This window comes from Schistocerca piceifrons, chromosome 1 (assembly GCF_021461385.2).
Source record: "Schistocerca piceifrons isolate TAMUIC-IGC-003096 chromosome 1, iqSchPice1.1, whole genome shotgun sequence".
NCBI classification, from domain to species: domain Eukaryota; kingdom Metazoa; phylum Arthropoda; class Insecta; order Orthoptera; family Acrididae; genus Schistocerca; species Schistocerca piceifrons.
Genome location: NC_060138.1, coordinates 601,337,079 through 601,355,118, shown reverse-complemented (window position 1 = coordinate 601,355,118; position 18,040 = coordinate 601,337,079). Strand labels below are relative to the sequence as shown.

The 18,040-nt window shown below is 46.2% G+C and overlaps 1 protein-coding gene across 1 annotated transcript in view; it reads right to left on the bottom strand.

The window, feature by feature from the left end:
* Positions 1–18,040, bottom strand: part of LOC124803283 (nephrin-like) — a gene marked incomplete at its 3' end in the record, with an annotated part of 463,636 nt that overhangs the window by 162,087 nt on the left and 283,509 nt on the right. The gene's annotated exons all lie outside the window — the stretch shown is intronic.

The window sequence follows — 18,040 nt, the reverse complement described above, 5'->3', positions numbered from 1 at the left end:
TTTATCCAATATTGATCACTTTTCCCAATACCTTATTTTGATATCCATCAAAATGGTTCAAATGGTTCTGAGCACTATGCGACTTAACTTCTGAGGTCATCAGTCGCCTAGAACTTAGAACTAATTAAACCTAAGGACATCACACACATCCATGCCCGAGGCAGTATTCGAACCTGCGACCGTAGCGGTCACGCGGTTCCAGACTGAAGCATATAAACCGCACGGCCACACCGGCCGGCCTGATATCCATCACTGATATGTCAGCTGAAACAGTAGCACGAGCTTTTGTGGATCATCTTATCCTTTCTTCGGAAGCCCTGAAGCCATTATAACAGATCAAGGAACCAATTTTATGTCCACCTTATTTGTCCAAGTTGGCAAATTGCTGAGAATTAGAAAATGGAGAGCCACCACTTTTCACCCCCCAAACAAATGGCCACACTGAGAATGTCCATCGCACTGTGAAACAAATGCTTTCCTATTACATCAACTCAACCCACAGTGACTGGCAAAGATAATTCCGTTTATGGCAAGTGTGTACAATAGCCATTTCCATGAAGCCACTGATCATACCCTTTACGAGATATATGTTAAGTCCCATAGTGCTCAGAGCCATTTGAACCTTAGGAGATATTGTTTGGCCGCTCTATGGAATCTCCCTTTGAGATCGATAAACTACCTCTGGGAATCGACCACACAGCCATTAAGGGGCCAGCCCGCCACCTTAAGGCAATTTGGAAGAAAGAGCAAGGGAACAACCGCAAAGCAACCAGGAAACAGATGGAAAGAAGTAAAAAAATGGCATCCTCCCCCCCCCCCCCCACACCTATAAAACTGGTGATTTGGTTTTGCTATAAATCCCTAGTACAAAGAAAGGAAGAGTGAAGACACTTACCCCACTGTATGACCGACCATATTCAATCATTCGGCTCTCTTCCTCTGTCAGTGCAGAATTACGACTGCCTGACTGCAAGGTGGTCGTTCATTCTGATAGACTAAAACCCTATTCAGGAACTATGCCTCTCCTACTGCCTTCTGAGACAAGCGCCAGCCCCCCTCTCTGAAAGGGGTTATTAGAGCTTTACCCTTCCAGCCTGTTCTGCAATGCTGGCCTAGCTTAATCTCTAGTTTTAACCAGTATTTTTATTATGTTTTCATGATATGCCTAGTGGTCGGACAACAGCTCTATTTTCAATACCAATGTATTTAATTCTAAATAAAAGTATCATATGGAGAAGTTATGGATCAGTATCAGTATATTTTATGAAGTAATGAATACATTAAGTCTCTACCTTTTCATTCCCAAGACTTTCTCCCTGAAATAGCACCATGTTTCCATAAGTAATTTTCTCGTTTGAACACCCAGAGTGATAATTAATAACACGCAGTTCTAACTGAGAAATTTGCTCCCAACGAAGATACATAACTTGTCGCTCTGACACCAAAAGAAATGGTAGATAACTTAATGAATATTCTTGTACTACTTCCACGTGGCCTACACACAACAGTGACTCTAAATTCCCCCTACCGTCCCTCACGGACGCCCGTTATTTTTCAGGTTAACTCAGAAGATAAGTACAGCCGCTCGGCGGTACTGCGAAGTTGTAAACACGAATTCTCCGACTGCAAGAATCAGGTGAACCCATCAATGAGGAGTCGCACGTGCAGCGGCCATATTGTGAAGGGCGGAGTCATTTCATACACCTGACACTGCTGTTACCTCCCCACCACTCCCCAACCCGCACCTTCCCACTAGCCCGCGCAGGCTGTCGCTCCCCCACCTTGCCCCCTCAATCCTTGTACTGTCCATGTGCCTGACTGCCACTATTAAAGAGACTTTAAACTTGTTAGAACGTACTATCTTGGGTATCAACCAATGTATAGCAATGTATAACCTTTCTAGGTTCCGTCTTATGTAATATCTATTTCAAACACGATTTCTTCCATCCTTCCCTCTCATACTCGGGTAACTTCAACAACCTGAAAACCCACCCGTAAATTTACTTGCAAACCTAAACTCGTAACATGCTCGCTGATGAGGTTGTAACTCCGAGTGGAGTTTGGAAGCAAGCAACCTCCAGCTTTCACTTAGAACACGCCGGAGCTGTGGCCATGGCGTGCTACATGCACTGTGCAGCTGCTCTGCTATCTCAGCTGGAACCTATCTCCGCCTTCTTGTGCCTCTTGCCAGTTTTATAACGCTACCTGCTTCACCACGTACCGAGCTTGATAAATTTTCACCACTCAGTTTTGGCGGTACCCTAAAAATTCTTATCGTACGTGCATCTCCATCCATAAGAGAGCCCCCAAATAGACAAATTTAAGAATTAATACCGAGAATTAAATATAATATACCTATTCACTATACCCTGCACCTCGAACATAAGGCTTATGAAAATCGACTATCGAGTTATCCCCTTTATACTCCCGATAGTTTTACAGGTATTAGGAGAGAGCACTCGACCCAAGAGTAACAGGCTTCGATCCTTGACCATAGCCAACAAAAAAATTTAATTACAGGTAAGTCCGTCCCGTCACTACAACATGATACACCACCAGAACACTAAAACAAGTACACGTCACCAGTAAACGGTGCTTAACCTTCTTCCCCACCCAGAACATCGTACACCAGAAGGCTGAGTATTATGCGAATTTTGTATGTTAAAAGGTGTTGAGCAATGTCCGACCCACTATGTGATGCCAGTTGCTAGGTTATTAATATTTGATACCCAATTACTTGTATTTTTTCTCCCTTTACGATTTTATGTTGCGTTTAAGCATTTCACAGCCATTTTGCTGAGCAGCAAAGCCCTTGCCATACGCTATATGTTATACCATGTACGTATTTTTATAATTTATGCCACGTGTTTTGTACAATATGCACCTGTATTTGATATTTATGATCCCAGTATGTAAAGGCCCAACAGCCCTGGATTCTAGATATGTTGCACTACAGCAGTACTCCCATTATGTAGGATCCCCCTTCAGTCGTGATACACGATTTTGTTAGAGATTCCGGAATCCCATTATGCCCCATGTTCGTGCCCAGAGCCAGGCTGGTATGTTTAAAAGAAAGGAAGAACCCGAGTTATCTAAAATACTCAGTAGAGAAGAGTCGAATGCGCTCCTCAAGTTGAGAAGTGCGCTACCCTCTCGCTGTAAAGCGGTAAGCGAAATAGATTTTGTGATAAGATAAAACTAAATAAGTTTCACCCAAGTAAGTGAAGAATTGTAGTTCGCACCCCCATGTGCGTTTTGAACATTCAAGAGTTCACCCAGACGAACACAAGTTTCATTGTTGTTCAACCTACTTTGTATGAAGTAATTTAGTGATGATGTTACAAGCAAGCACGGAAATCGGCACTGCTACCGTTTGGATACAGAGTTCCACCGCGTGTTTAGCAAGTGGGAGACACCCGTTTGTTTATTCAAACAAATACACCCATGGCGTAATAAGATTGAAGCACCCACTGAAATAAGCACTAGATTGTTGATGATTAGCACCGATGACGTGACGTTGCCACCCTAGCGCAGGAATGCGTTATCTTGTTAGAAATAAAGTTAGCGAGAGACTTCCGCATAAAAGGTTTTATTGCACAATGTCGCAGTAGTTCGCGCCCCCCCCCCCCCTTTTTTCGTAGCTCACGCTGTTACTTCATGGATTTTGGGAATTTTGTAGTAGTTAACCCCCACGAGACGAAATCGCCCCTATGGAGACAGAGCACAGTTCCTCCGTCGCCCATGTATTGCAGTGGGTTACTACCATTACTCTGAGTCGCTCGTCCATTCGTTCCAACTTCAACCATTACTTTGTACCTCCATCCTCCTGGGCCATGTGCCTTACACGGTGCAGTTAGCGCCCACAGAATGCCGAGCTGATTGGGTCACTCTCCCAGTTTTCCCTTTTATAAATTGATCGTCTACCTATCCCTTCCATCTATGCCTCACTGACACATCACGACGAGGCTCGCCTTCGTCTGTACCCTGGTCGGTAGCCAATAGTACTCCCCACCCCCCACCCTCTCCCAGAGGGAGGGCGAAGGGGAAACCTCACGTACGGATACCTTTTGTATTGTTTTCCTCGTTCGCACCCCCTTGTGATCGATTTATTTAGTGATGAGACGAAAACAGCCACTCTTGCCTCCTCAGGTCTGACGTTCTGTCTAGTGGAGAAACTGCCTGCTTCCCTCTTCCTTTTTCCTGGCGTGGAGGTTAAGCAGAGCTGTTTTCACACCCAACAACAGAAATGTACATTCACACACTATTAGCCCCGAATGTTTGACACCGTCCTCCCACCCCCCCAGGGGGTCCACAACTCTTTTGTGGATACGTGCATAGCGAGCACGGGACCCCGAGCTAATATGGCCTTCCTTCCTTTCTGGGCTGCATACCTTTCCATTCCACATCCTTCCCCATCCCCCATCTTCGCAAACCCCCCCCCCCCACACCTCCGCCTCTTTCCTTCCCTTTCTCCCCCTCTGGGAGTATGTTTTGTGCCTATGTCCGGAGACGGACGCTCGAAACTGTAGCAAATTCTTAGCTTTCTCCACTTGCAAGTCTTCGTCCTTCCCTTGTCCTTCTCTTTTCCTTACCTCTTCTCTTTGCCCTTTTCTCCGCTGCGGCATTTGAGACCTCTCTTCTTTCCTTTCCCTTTCTCTTTTTTCCTCCCTGTGCGTGTCTGAAGGCCGACCCACGCTTTTCCATGCGTATCCGGTGACTGGGTAAAACGTAATTCCCCGCCCCAGGTAGACAGGTAGGACACGTACGTACCCCTGGTAACGGCCAGGCCCAGGGAGGGGTGATAACCCGAGTTGATACCTTCCGAAAGTGCCGATTGGTCCCTCCGTCCGTTTGTCGGGAGGTGTGACCTGCGGTGTGAACAATCACCTAAGGTGGGAGTGCCCTCAGAGAGGGCCCCCACAAGGAAGTAGCGCGCCATCGGAGACGCCGGTAATCATGGGGGATACTTTCGCAATGTTTTCCTCATCTTCTTCTATGTCAGCTCACAAGCGTAAGTTCAATGAGTCTCAGCCACAGACAGTCTTTCCATCACTGCCACAGTTCCTTGTTGTTTCTCGGTCTGACGAAGGTCACGACTTCTCCACGGTCAACCCTTTCATTATTCAGAAAGGTGTCGACGCAATTGCAGGTCCTGTAAAGTCTTGTTCCAGATTACGAAATGGCACCTTGTTGTTAGAAACTATCAGTGCCCTCCAGGCACAAAAATTGCTGCGTACTTCACTGCTACACACCTTCCCTGTCCGGGTGGAACCGCACCGTACTTTAAATTCATCACGTGGGGTCGTTTATAGACGCTCCCTCGACGTATTGTCCGACGAGGAAATTCAACACTACCTGTCTGACCAGGGCGTAACGGCTGTTCATAGTCATGAAAAGGGTTGACACGAACATCATTCCAACCCGTACTGACTTCTTGACATTTGACAAAGTTCAACTCCCATCGAAAATCAAAGCAGGCTATGAGATAATTTCCGTTCGCCCTTACATCCCAAACCCTACGCGTTGCTATCGGTGTCAGCGGTTCAATCACACCAGCCAGTCCTGTTCCAATCCGGCCAAAAGTGTTCCGTGTGGCAAGGATGCCCATGAGGGTGCTTGTCCTCCTCCATCCCCTCGTTGCATCAACTGTATGGGTGACCACGCTGCTTCCTCTCGAGATTGCCCCATTTTTAAAGACGAAAAGCCCATTCAGGAAATCAGAGTGAAGGAAATGGTGTCGACCTTTGCTGCTCGAAAATTATTCGCCAGTCGACAGCCCACCGTGCCTCAGACAGGAAAATACAGCACTGTCCTTGCTTCTCCTCGGCCAACGAAGGAGGCGGCCATGCAGACTTGTGACCTTACCTTTAGTGCCACGGTCGTCAAATCGGCCAGCGCAAAGATCGCCCGTTGAACCTCCCCACTTTCGCCTGCCCATTCTATGGCTCACCCTTCATCTGGTTCTGCTAAATCTCGAGCCCAAAAGTCAGAAACCAAGACTTAGAAAAAAGAGCATACTCGTGAAGATTTTTTACATACCTCAACTTCACAACCATCGGTTCCTCCTTCATCTAAACATCATGTTTCCAAGAAGGCTAGTAAGAAACCCAGTTCATCTCCTTCTCCGCCAAGGCGTGTCTCATCTACAGCACCACCTGGCGGTAATCGCCCTCGGCCGTCTTCTGTGTCGCCGAGGCGCACTGCTGGCGGCCGATCAACCGGCCGATCGCTGGTGGCAGGAGCTGCTCCTGAACAACCTATGGATCAGGATGTTCTGCCTTCGGCTGAATGCCATTCCATGCTGTCGGTCGCAAGCCCTGAACATTCGTTGAGTTAACGGCAACCTTGGTCACATTCCTCCATTTTCTGTTCACCCTATGTCCATTATCCACTGGAATATCCGCGGCATTCGAGCCAATCGGGATGAATTGTCGATCTTCTTACGATCCTACTCGCCGGTCATCTTCTGTCTTCAAGAAACAAAGCTGCGTCCCCATGACTGCTTTGTTCTCCCCCATTGTCAGTCCGTCCGATTTGATCTCGTCTCTGTTGAATGCACTCCAGCACATGGAAGACTCATGATTCTTCTCCATGATACTCTCCATTATCACCCAATCCCCTTAAACACTTCCTTCCAAGCAGTCGCTGTCCGTCTTTCCCTTTCTGGATATACCTTTTCTCTTTGTACTGTATACATTCCATCGTCCACACCAATGGCACGAGCTGATCTCCTTCATCTTCTTGGTCAGCTTCCACCCCCCTATTTGCTGGTTGGGGACTTCAATGCCCACCACCGGCTTTGGGGATCTCCACATCCTTGTCCGCGTGGCTCACTATTGCTAGACGCCTTCCACCAAGCGGATCTAGTTTGCCTCAACACTGGGGACCCTACAATTTTGTCTGCCTCCACGACAAATTTCTCTCATTTGGACCTTTCGGTCGGTACTGCTCCGCTAGCTCGGCGCTTCGAATGGTTCGCCCTTGATGGTACACACTCGAGTGACCACTTTCCATGTGTCCTTAGACTGCAGCCTCAACAGCGATATATACGCCCGCGATGCTGGAAGTTTGGCGAAGCCGATTGGACACTTTTTTCGTCTCTAGCGACATTCGATGACCGTCAATTTCCTAGCGTCGACAATGAGGTCACACATATTACAGACGTTATTCTTACAGCTGCGGAACGTTCAATACCACGCACCTCCGCATTGCCCCGGCGCCCCCCAGTTCCTTGGTGGAACGCGGCATGCCCTGACGCAATACGTGAGCGGCGATGTGCTCTTCGCGTTTTCCGCCACCATCCTACTTTGGGCAACTGTATCAGCTATAAGCAGTTCCGAGCGCGATGCCGTCGCGTCATCCGCGATAGCAAGAAGGAAAGCTGGAAGTTCTTTACTAGCTCATTTAACACCTTCACTCCCTCCTCGGAAGTTTGGAGTCGGATTCGACGGTTCTCAGGCGCGCCTAGTTTCTCCCCGGTCTCTGGGCTCACTGTCGCGCATGATACATTAGTGGACCCCGTCTCAATTTCTCACTCATTTTGTCAACACTTTGCTGAGATTTAGAGCTCTTTAAATTACCCGCCAGCGTTTCTCCCGAAGAAACGTGCAGCGGAAGTGCGACCTCTTGCTTTCTCCTCTCAAAATAGAGAAAGCTACAATACTGTTTTCTCCATGAGGGAACTCCAACATGCACTCTCTTCTTCTCGCACCTCCGCCCCAGGACCGGATGGTATCCACATCCAAATGTTGCTGCATTTATCATACCATAGTCTGCGTTACCTCCTTCGCCTTTATAATCGAATTTGGACCGACAGTACTTTTCCCAGGCGATGTCGGGAAGCTATTGTCGTTCCTGTTCCGAAACCTGGAAAGGACAAACATCTCCCCTCTGGCTATCGCCCCATTTCTCTCATGAGTAGTGTATGTAAGGTTTTGGAGCGTATGGCGAATTGCCGTTTAGCTTGGTGGCTGGAGTCCCGCAGTCTTTTAACACCTGCCCAATGCGGTTTCCGAAAGCATCGTTCTGCAGTTGACCATCTTGTTGCTCTCTCCACTTATATCATGAACAATTTTCTCCGGAAACGCCAAACAGTAGCAATATTTTTTGATCTGGAGAGAGCATACGATACCTGTGGGAGGACAGGCATCCTCCGCACACTGTTCTCTTGGGGCTTTCGAGGTCGGCTCCCCCTTTTTCTTCACGAATTTATGGCAGAGCGCACATTTAGAGTGCGGGTGAACACCACTCTCTCCCGTACTTTCTCCCAAGAAAACGGGGTACCCCAGGGCTCCATGCTGAGTGTTGTACTGTTTGCCATTGCCATAAATCCGATTATGGATTGCCTCCTTCCTGAGGTCTCGGGCTCCCTCTTTGTGGACGATTTTGCGATCTACTACAGCTCTCAACGGACCAGCCTTCTTGAACGACGTCTTCAAGGATGTCTCGATCGCCTCCACTCTTGGAGCATCGAAACCGGCTTCCGTTTTTCACCCAGTAAGACCGTTTGTGTTAATTTCTGGCGACGTAAGGAGTTTCTTCCACCCTCCTTACATCTAGGACCTGTCAACCTTCCGTTTTCGGACGTCGCTAAATTCTTGGGTTTTACGTTTGACAGAAAACTGTGCTGGTCCTCCCACGTTTCCTATCTTCCGGCTCGCTGTCTGCGATCCCTCAACACCCTCCGTGCCCTGAATGGTACCTCCTGGGGAGCGGACAGAGTGGTCCTTCTCCGCCTCTATCGCGCCTTAGTGTGCTCGAAATTGGACTATGGAAGCATAGTTTACTCCTCTGCTCGGCCGTCTATTCTTCGGCGTCTCGACTCTATCCACCACCGTGGATTATGTTTAGTGTCTGGAGCTTTTTACACCAGCTCTGTGGAAAGCCTTTATGCTGAGACTGCTGAACCTCCGCTGTCCAATCGGCGAGCTGTCATTCTGAGTCGTTATGCTAGCCATCTGTCTTCCATGCCTGTTAATCCGGCCCATGACATTTTTTTCTATGCCTCCTTGGATGTAGGGTATGCAGGCCGCACTTCCTCCCTACTACCACCGGGAGTCCGCTTCCGTCAACTGCTCCATTCTCTTTCCTTCCGCTTTCCTAAAACCTTCTTGACAACTTGGGGTACAGCACCGCCTTGGCTCCGTCTCCGGATCTGCCTGCTCCGTGTCCTTTGCCGATTTCCAAAGGATGGTACCCCTTCACTTGTTTATCGTCGGGCATTTGCTGCTCTCTGTGCACAAATGAAGGAAGCCACATTTATTTACACTGATGGCTCCAAAACATCGTTAGGTGCAGGGAGTGCCTATATTGGTGGCGACACCCCAAATCGATTTCGGCTTCCCGACCAGTGTTCGGTTTATACTGTGGAGCTTTACGCTGTTCTCCAGGCTGTCCACTACATCCGGCGCCATCAGCGGATAAAGTATGTTATCTGTTCAGATTCTCTCAGCTCTCTCCTCAGTCTCCAAGCTGTGTACCCTGTCCACCCTCTGGCCACCGGATTCAGGACTGCCTCCGCTTGATCCATTTGGGGGGCGTCTCTGTGGCGTTCCTCTGGCTCCCAGGACACGTTGGTATCTGTGGCAATGAGGCGTCCGATATAGCGGCCAAGGCTGCAGTCTCTTCTTCGGCCAGCTATTCGATCGATTCCCTTCGCCGATCTACGGAGAGTTTTATGTCGTCGTGTTGTTCTTTTATGGCACGCACATTGGTCGACACTTCCCCATAATAAATTGCGGGACGTGAAAGCTCTTCCCTGTGCTTGGACCTCTTCCTCCCGAACGCGTCGTCGGGAGGAGGTAATTTTAACTAGACTCCGGATAGGACACTGTCTTTTTAGCCATCGACATCTTTTAAGCGGCGATCCTCCCCACTCTGTCCCCACTGCTCTCAGCTGTGGACGGTAAGATACCCTTTAATTGAGTGCCTCTATTTTACTCCGTTACGCGCCCGTCTGCAGCTGTCGCCTGATATATCGTCCATTTTGACGGATGACGCGTGCTCGGCCGATCGCGTTCTCGAGTTCATTAGTGCCGGTGAGATGACGTCGGTCATTTGAGGCTCTTTTTGGGGACAATCAACCCCTTTCTGTAGTGGATTTTTAAGCTTTGCTTCTGCTTTTAGTTTCTCCAAGTTTTTGAGTTTCGTTCACATTGCTGCTGCCTTCCATTTTCGTTTTTTGCCGTTTCCTAAGTCGCAGACCGGGCGCTGGTGACCGTAGCAGTTTTGCGCCCTAAAACCAAAACCAAAAAAAAACTGTCCTCCCACACTAACACTTCCTACTGTCGAGGCTATGTGACTTTCATAGTACCGGGCAACAAGATGCCCCACCTCCAAACTAGCTAGTTCACGTTATGTGGAAAACCAGCAAAATCCTTGGTATCAGTAAGAACCGCTGGACTCATTCTGTCCTATCCGAGCGCGCCTTGCAAAGCCGCCAACATGGGAAGTACTACATGTGTTCAACACTTACAAGCGACCCCCCCCCCCCTGTAGCCATCTGTTTGTACCAATAACTGAATCCCAGCTCGTTGCGATAGGCAACATTTCATACACCGTACCCTACCCAGTAACAGCCACTATCGTGTGTTAAGTGTACCTCTGAGCAACCCAGCCCTATCGTGTGCTACTCAATGGTAGCGGTTTATTATTTAATAGCCCTCACTGCGATATGACTAGTACCAACGAGGAAGTGTTTGCACACTTACGCCCATAACGTGTGACTCGTCCTTCTCATGGGGTATCTGCCAGAGGAACCGATGGTACTACTGTCGCCTGACAATTGACCATTTCTCTCCAATCACTCACATTCCCAGCCGATCAAATCTTTAACCAACCCGGTAAACAAAGATTCAGGGCAGATCACGCTAGACCATTCCACGGCGCATATCACGGATTGGCACAACCACCAGTATCTCAGTCGTATACTCTTTCCTTATTTGTTTATTGCTGTGGCTAGCTTTCAGGAAAGGACTTGCTGCGCGACTTCGGTCACCCCTCCCTGCTGTCCCTGAACAGCAGCCTCCTGGGAATATCATTCTTAAGATTTTGTAATGGGAACAGGAATGTTTCTGTAGTCTAGTGCAAAATTACCATTGTCTGAGTACCATGTGAGTAGAAAACGAATAATAAATAAATAAAAGACCTCCAAAAAGAAAATGCATGGCCCTCCTTCAGGAATAAGCAACGAAGTGCATCACCGTATGCGTTTGAAGTAATGCAAAACTGCTAATCCCCTTCTCCCCTTGTGATCTGTGCTTCGCCCCTTCCGGAACCCCCACACTTACACACACTGGCGGAAGTTGCAGCCCGCCACTGCCCGCCGCGGCCATCGGCCTCCACCGCTGCCAGCGCCAACAGCTGATCGTCCCACTTTGCGCTGCCACTCGTAGCGCCTCACAACACCGCTTCACCATCGAAATTTTGTCACACAGTGTAGTAATACAAAAAATACTGTCATCCTTTCAACACTTTTCCTAAGCAAAAATGCAAAATTTAAAAAAAAAAAAAGAATGTATTGCCAAAAATTATGTAAGGCTGTCCTCCGCAGGAGCCCCATAGTGTCAGTTTGCCTATCCATGCTTCACTCCTGCAGAGGGGCCGTTACTGAATGATTGTAATATTATACAAATTTAATTTTTTTATATTTCACTTGATGTTCGCCTTCAGTTCGTAAGTCACGTTGCATTATACCGGACAGAACCATTTCTAAACCCAAGTGTTGACCCATCAGCAGCTAACCTCACTTGTTACTGATGAGGTAACGCTACCGAACCGCGCATCTACTATTTGGCTGTCCAATAGGGAGGTTTGGTGGTGGTCACGTGGGGGTGGAGCTGCGGCCAGCCGCCGGGAATGGACAGGCCATCTGTTCTCTTCTGTTGGCAGCTTCCGACCCGGTTAGACGCTCTCCCCTCCTGCTCTCTTGGGCAGCAGCCCATTCAGTTTCGGCGGCTTCTCTAGCCTGCCTTCAACCACTTTTTACTGAAATAAACCGTCATGTCTATCATAAAATGTTTAACTACATCACCTCAACAGGTGCCTACTACTTCCCCTTCTTCGCCAATCCTGACACATTAACAAGAGCTTTATAGTTATATCCACGAGAGAATAAAAACTTCTTGTCACTAGGTTCTCACGCTGCTACCTTTCCTTTCCTTGTGGACCAAATATTTATGGGGAAAATTTCTTCTGTTACCATGAATCGAATTGGCTACATCAGGGTCGAGCGTCACACTGTGGAGGCGTGCGTTAGCGAATTCTGCTCCGAAGTAATGTTGGGCTAATGGAAATGTAGTGCGGAACGTCGACGTGATTGATTAGAAAAAAGATTAGGTTTTAATCTTGATCAAAAATAGACAAGCATATGAATTCATCGTAAGTGATTAGAAATTTTAAGTGAAGATTAGATGTTGACTCAGTCAGTAGCTCAGGAGGTGGCACAATAATCTAAACATTGCGTGAAGTGAAGAAACTCAACACCAAATTTCGAAATCGTTTTTATCTTCCACATCAGGCAGACATATAGCGTTCAGTGGGAAGCAAAAGAGATTTGGTTTATTAGGTACTTTGGAAATGGTAGAACAGGGTAATACTTAGCCAAGTCTTCTGACCACCTAGCTGTAGAACTAAGGTGGACATAGCTCCAATTGCAAAAGAAAAAGTACAACAACGCTCTACAGGATGTACGCTGTCAGAGGAATAACAGACACGTTAAGTGTAAAGTGCGTTGGGCGTATGCACAAAACTGGCCGTGAAGTCCTAGGGCAAACATCAGCAGTCTCATTGTAAGTGTGATACGAGGGCCAATGTTGGCAGTTCGGCCCATACTGTCGGCGCCAACTCCATGCCGATGAGCTGTTGTGACTTCTCCTTGCGTTCGTATAGTATCTTTCAGAGGGGCTATGGCGGAGATTCTTTTTTATATAAAGAGTTGATCACCCTATTCTCTAGTATTGGATGCATTTCACGAGCACACTTCTAATAAATTGATGAACTGAAAATGTTTGAGTCCAATTAATAGGTTACGGCAACTCGAGACAAAAGTGTGGTAAAATAAATGAAGTGAATTGTGCTAAAATACGAAAACGACGACAAATAAATGAGTTGCTGGTCTCAACTATACATATGACATGGCAAGATTGAAATCAACAAAATCACTCAGATGTTTATGGTGCTGCAGAGGCGGACTTGCGTACTTAGTGCCATGAAATCGGTAATCGGGCCTTCTTCAGTTCTATTCTCTGTATCCCGTGTAGCGGCATGGAAGCTATTCCCTGATGTCTTAGCCCATGTCCTGACATTCAATCCTTTCATCATGCCAGTGTTTTCCATATGTTTTTCTCTTGGTTGATTCTACAGAGCCGTCAGTTGTGGACGAGCGGTTCTAGGCACTTCAGTCTGGAACCGCGCGACCGCTATGGTGGCAGGTTTGAATCTTGCCTCGAGCATGAATGTGTATGGTGTCCTTAGGTTACTTTGGTTTAATTAGTTCTAAGTTCTAGGGACTGATGACCTCAGATGTTAGGTCCCACGGTGTTCAGAGCCATTTGAACCATTTGATTCTACAGAGAACACCCTCATTCCTAATCTTATCAGTCCACTTAGTTTTCAGCGTACTTCAGTAATCTCAAACGCTTCGATTCCATTCTTCTCTTGTTTTCCAACAGTCCATGACTCACTATCATAAAAACTATGCTCCGCACCACATCTGGCTGTGCTTCAACCGTACATTCTCGGAAATTTCGTCCTCAAATTAAAGTGTTTTCCATACTAACAGAATTCGATTGGTCAGTAATGCCTTCTTTGTCGGTGCTGTTACGGTTTTTATGTCGTCTTTGTCTCATTCATCAGGTTATTTTGCTTGCAAGGTAGCAGAATTCTTTCTTGTCGTCTACATAATGGTTACCAACTTCGACGTTAAGTTTATAGCTAATTTCATTTATAACATTCCCAATTATTTTCATTTTTCTTAGGTTTACTTTCAGTGCAGTCTGGTCATTCCATTGAGCAGATTCCTTTCTCTTCCTCACATTCATTGAGGATTGAAAATGTTATCAGGGAATCTCATAATTGACATCTTTTCTCCCAGAACTTTAATCGCACTCTCCAAGCCTTCTCTTACTGTTGCCATTTGTTCTTCGATGTTGAAATTAAAAAATTGGGGATAAACAGTAGGTTACTTTCGCACAGCCTTAATAATCTGAACTCTTGGTCATTCTTATGGTTCCCCCTTGATTCTTCGTCATATTGTATATCACCCGTCATTCCGTATAGCCTACTCCTATTTTTCTCACGATTTCAGACATCTTGCACAGTTGGCAGGAAACTGAGAACAATGTTACTGAAAATGTTAATCGCAATGAATAACACAGTTTTATGAAACAAAATAAATTTGGATGAAGCTACACTACTGGCCGTTAAAATTGCTACCCCACGAAGATGACGTGCTACAGACGCGAAATGTAACCGACAGGAAGAAGATGCTGTGATATGCAAATGATTAGCTTTTCAGAGGATTCACACAAGATGGCGCCGGTGGCGACACCTACATCGTGCTGACATGAGGAAAGTTTCCAACTGATTTCTCATACACAAACAGCAGTTGACCGGCGTTGCCTGGTGAAATGTTGTTGTGACGCCTCGTGTAAGGAGGAGAAATGCGCACTATCACGTTTCCGACTTTGATAAAGGTCTGATTGTAGCCTATCGCGATTGCGGTTTATCGTATCGCGACATTGCTGCTCGCGTTGGTCGAGATGCAATTACTTTTAGCAGAATATGGAATAGGTGGGTAATACGGAACGCCATGCTGTATCCAAGCGGCCTCGTATCACTAACAGCCGACATGACTGCCATCTTATCCGCATGGCTGTAACGGATCGTGCAGCCACGTCTCGATCACTGAGTCAACAGATGGGGACGTTTGCAAGACAACAACCATCTGCACGAACAGTTCGATGACGTTTGCAGCAGCATTGACTATCAGCCCGGAGACCATGGCTGAAGTTACCCTTGACGCTGCATCACAGACAGGAGTGCCTGCGATGGTGTACTCAACGACGAACCTGGGTGTACGAATGGCAAAAGGTCATTTTTTTTCAGATGAATCCAGGTTCTGTTTACAGCATCATGATGGTCGCATACGTGTTTGGCGACATCACAGTGAACGCACATTGGAAGCGTGTATTCGTCATCGCAATACTGGCGTATCATCCGGCCTGATGGTATGGGGTGCCATTGGTTACACGTCTCGGCCACCTCTTGTTCGCACTGACGGCACTTTGAACAGTGGACGTTACATTTCAGATGTGTTACGACCCGTGTATCTACCCTTAATTCTATCCCTGAGAAACGCTACATTTCAGCAGGATAATACACGACCATATGTTGAAGGTCCTGTACGGGCCTTTCTGGATACAGAAAATGCTCGACAGCTGCCCTGGCGAGCACATTCTCCAGATCTCTCACCAACTGAAAACGTCCGGTCAATGGTGGCTGAGCAACTGGCTCGTCACAATACGCCAGTTACTACTCTTGATGAACTGTGGTATCGTGTTAAAGCTGCATGGGCAGCTGTATCTGTACACGCCATCCAAGCTGTTTGACTCAATGCGCAGGCGTATCAAGGCCGTTATTACGGCCAGAGGTGGTTGTTCTGGGTACTGATTTCTCAGGATCTATGCACCCAAATTGCGTGAAAATGTAATCACATGTAAGTCTAGTGTAATATATATGTTCAATGAATACGCGTTTTTCATCTGCATTTCTTCTTGGTATAGCAATTCTAAGGACCAGTAGTGTAAATGCAAGGCCGTCAATGTTAAAGGAAATTCGCTTTTCTGGATTTCCATTAATTATTTGCATGTAAACGATGAACACATACGTCTACACTCTGCATCAGATTCTGTGGGTATAGACCCTATGAATGACAGACCACTAGTTCTACCATAATGGGCGAGAGGCTTATTAAGAATCCCACTGAACACTGAGGGAACAAATAACTGGCTGTATGGAGGAGATAGCATTGGTGGCCGAAGACTTGCGGCGTAAGAAGTCACCCTCATTTTGCCAACGGACTTATCAAAGAGAGTGGAGGAGCGGATAGAGGTTCAGGGCACTCTATAGTCCAAGGGGTCGGAAACTGCCCCTAAAGACTACGAATCGGCAATGATTAAGGGCATTAAGATGCAGAAGGCGATGGAAAGCACTGCCTTAAGGACACGTAACGTGTACCCACAAGACATGTGGCCAGTAACTGAAAATGTGGCATCATGATCTCTCCATTAGCATAAGATTCCGGAATAGTACCCCATTCGCATGTTCGTGAGGGGACTGCTTTAGGAGAGGTGACCATCAGAGAAAGATTGAACAATCAAAAAAGAATAACGTTCTAAGAGTTGGAGCGTTGAATGTCAATAGCTTGCAGTGACAGGGAAAAGTATAAAATCTGAAGAAGGAAATGAAAAGGCTTAATCTAGATGTAGTAGAGCTTAGTGAAGTGAAATGGAAATAAGACAATAATTTCTGGTCAGATGAGTATAGAGTAATATCAGCAGCAGCAGAAAATGTTGTAACGGGAGTAGGATTCGACATGAGTAGGAAAGAAGGGCAGAGAATGTATTGCTGTTAATAGTTAAGTGATAGTTCTTCTTATCAGAATCGACAGAAAACCATAACCGACAACGATAGTTCAGGTATATATGCCGACGTCGCAAGCTGAACAGGAAGAAACAGAGTAAGTTTACGAGGATATTGAAAGGGTAATACAGTGCGTAAACGGAGATGAAAATCTAATAGCCATAGGGAGTTGGAATGCAATTGTAGGGAAGGAGTAGAAGAAATGGTTAGAGGGGATTTTGGGCTTGGGACAAGGAATGAGAGAGGAGAAAGACTAATTGAATTCTTTAATAAATTTCACGTACTAACATCGCATGCTCTGTTCAAGAACCGCAAGAGGAGAAGCTACTCCTGGAAAAAGACAGGATGATACGGGAAGATTTAAGTTAGATTACGTCATGGTGAGACAGATTCCGAAATCAGATACTGGATTGAAAGGCAAACCCAGGAGCAGGTGTAGACTTAGATCAAAATATAATAGTGATGAAGAGTAGGCTGAAGCTTAACAGATTAATCATGAAGAATCAATAGGCAAATAAGTAGGATACGGAAGTACTAAGGAATGACGAGACACGCTTGATGCTCTGTAAGGCTAAAGATACAACAATAAACAATAGCTCAGTAGGGAGTATAGTTGAAGAGGAATGGACATCACTAAAAATGCCATTACAAAAGTTGGAAACAAAACATATGTACGAAGAAGGTACCTGCGAAGAAACCGTGGGTAACAGAAGAAATACCTCAGTTCATCGATGAAAGGAGGAGGTACAAAAATGTTCCATAAACCTCAGGAATATAGGAGTACAAGTCATTGAGGAATTATATAAATAGAAACTGCGGAGAAGCTAAGACGAAATGGCCGCAAAAAAGAAAAATAATGTGAAGAAATCCAGAAAGAAATGACTGTCGGAAGGACTGACTCAGCATACAGGAGAGTGGAAACAACCTTCAGTGGCATTAAAAGCAAGGGGAATTCCACTCCTAAGTGCAGAGAACAGAGCGGATAGGTGGAAAGAATACATTGGAATCCTCTATGAGGGGAAGATTTGTCTGATGCGATACAAGAAGGAACATAAATTGATTTAGAAGAGAAAGGAAATCCAGTATAAGAATCAGAATTTAAAAGAGCTTTGAAGGATTTGAGATCAAATAAGGCAGAAGGGATCGATAACATTCCATCATAATTTATAAATTCACATTATTGCGTAGAATGTATGATTTTGGCGACATACCATCTGACTTTTGAAAAAATATCATCCACACAATTCCGAAGACTGCTGGAGCTGACAAGTGCGAGAATTATCCCACAATCAGCTTAATACCTCATTCATCCAATCTCCTGACAAGAACAGTATGCACAAGTATGGAAAAGAAAATAGAGGATGTGCTACATGAAGATCAGTTTGGCTTTAGAAAAGGT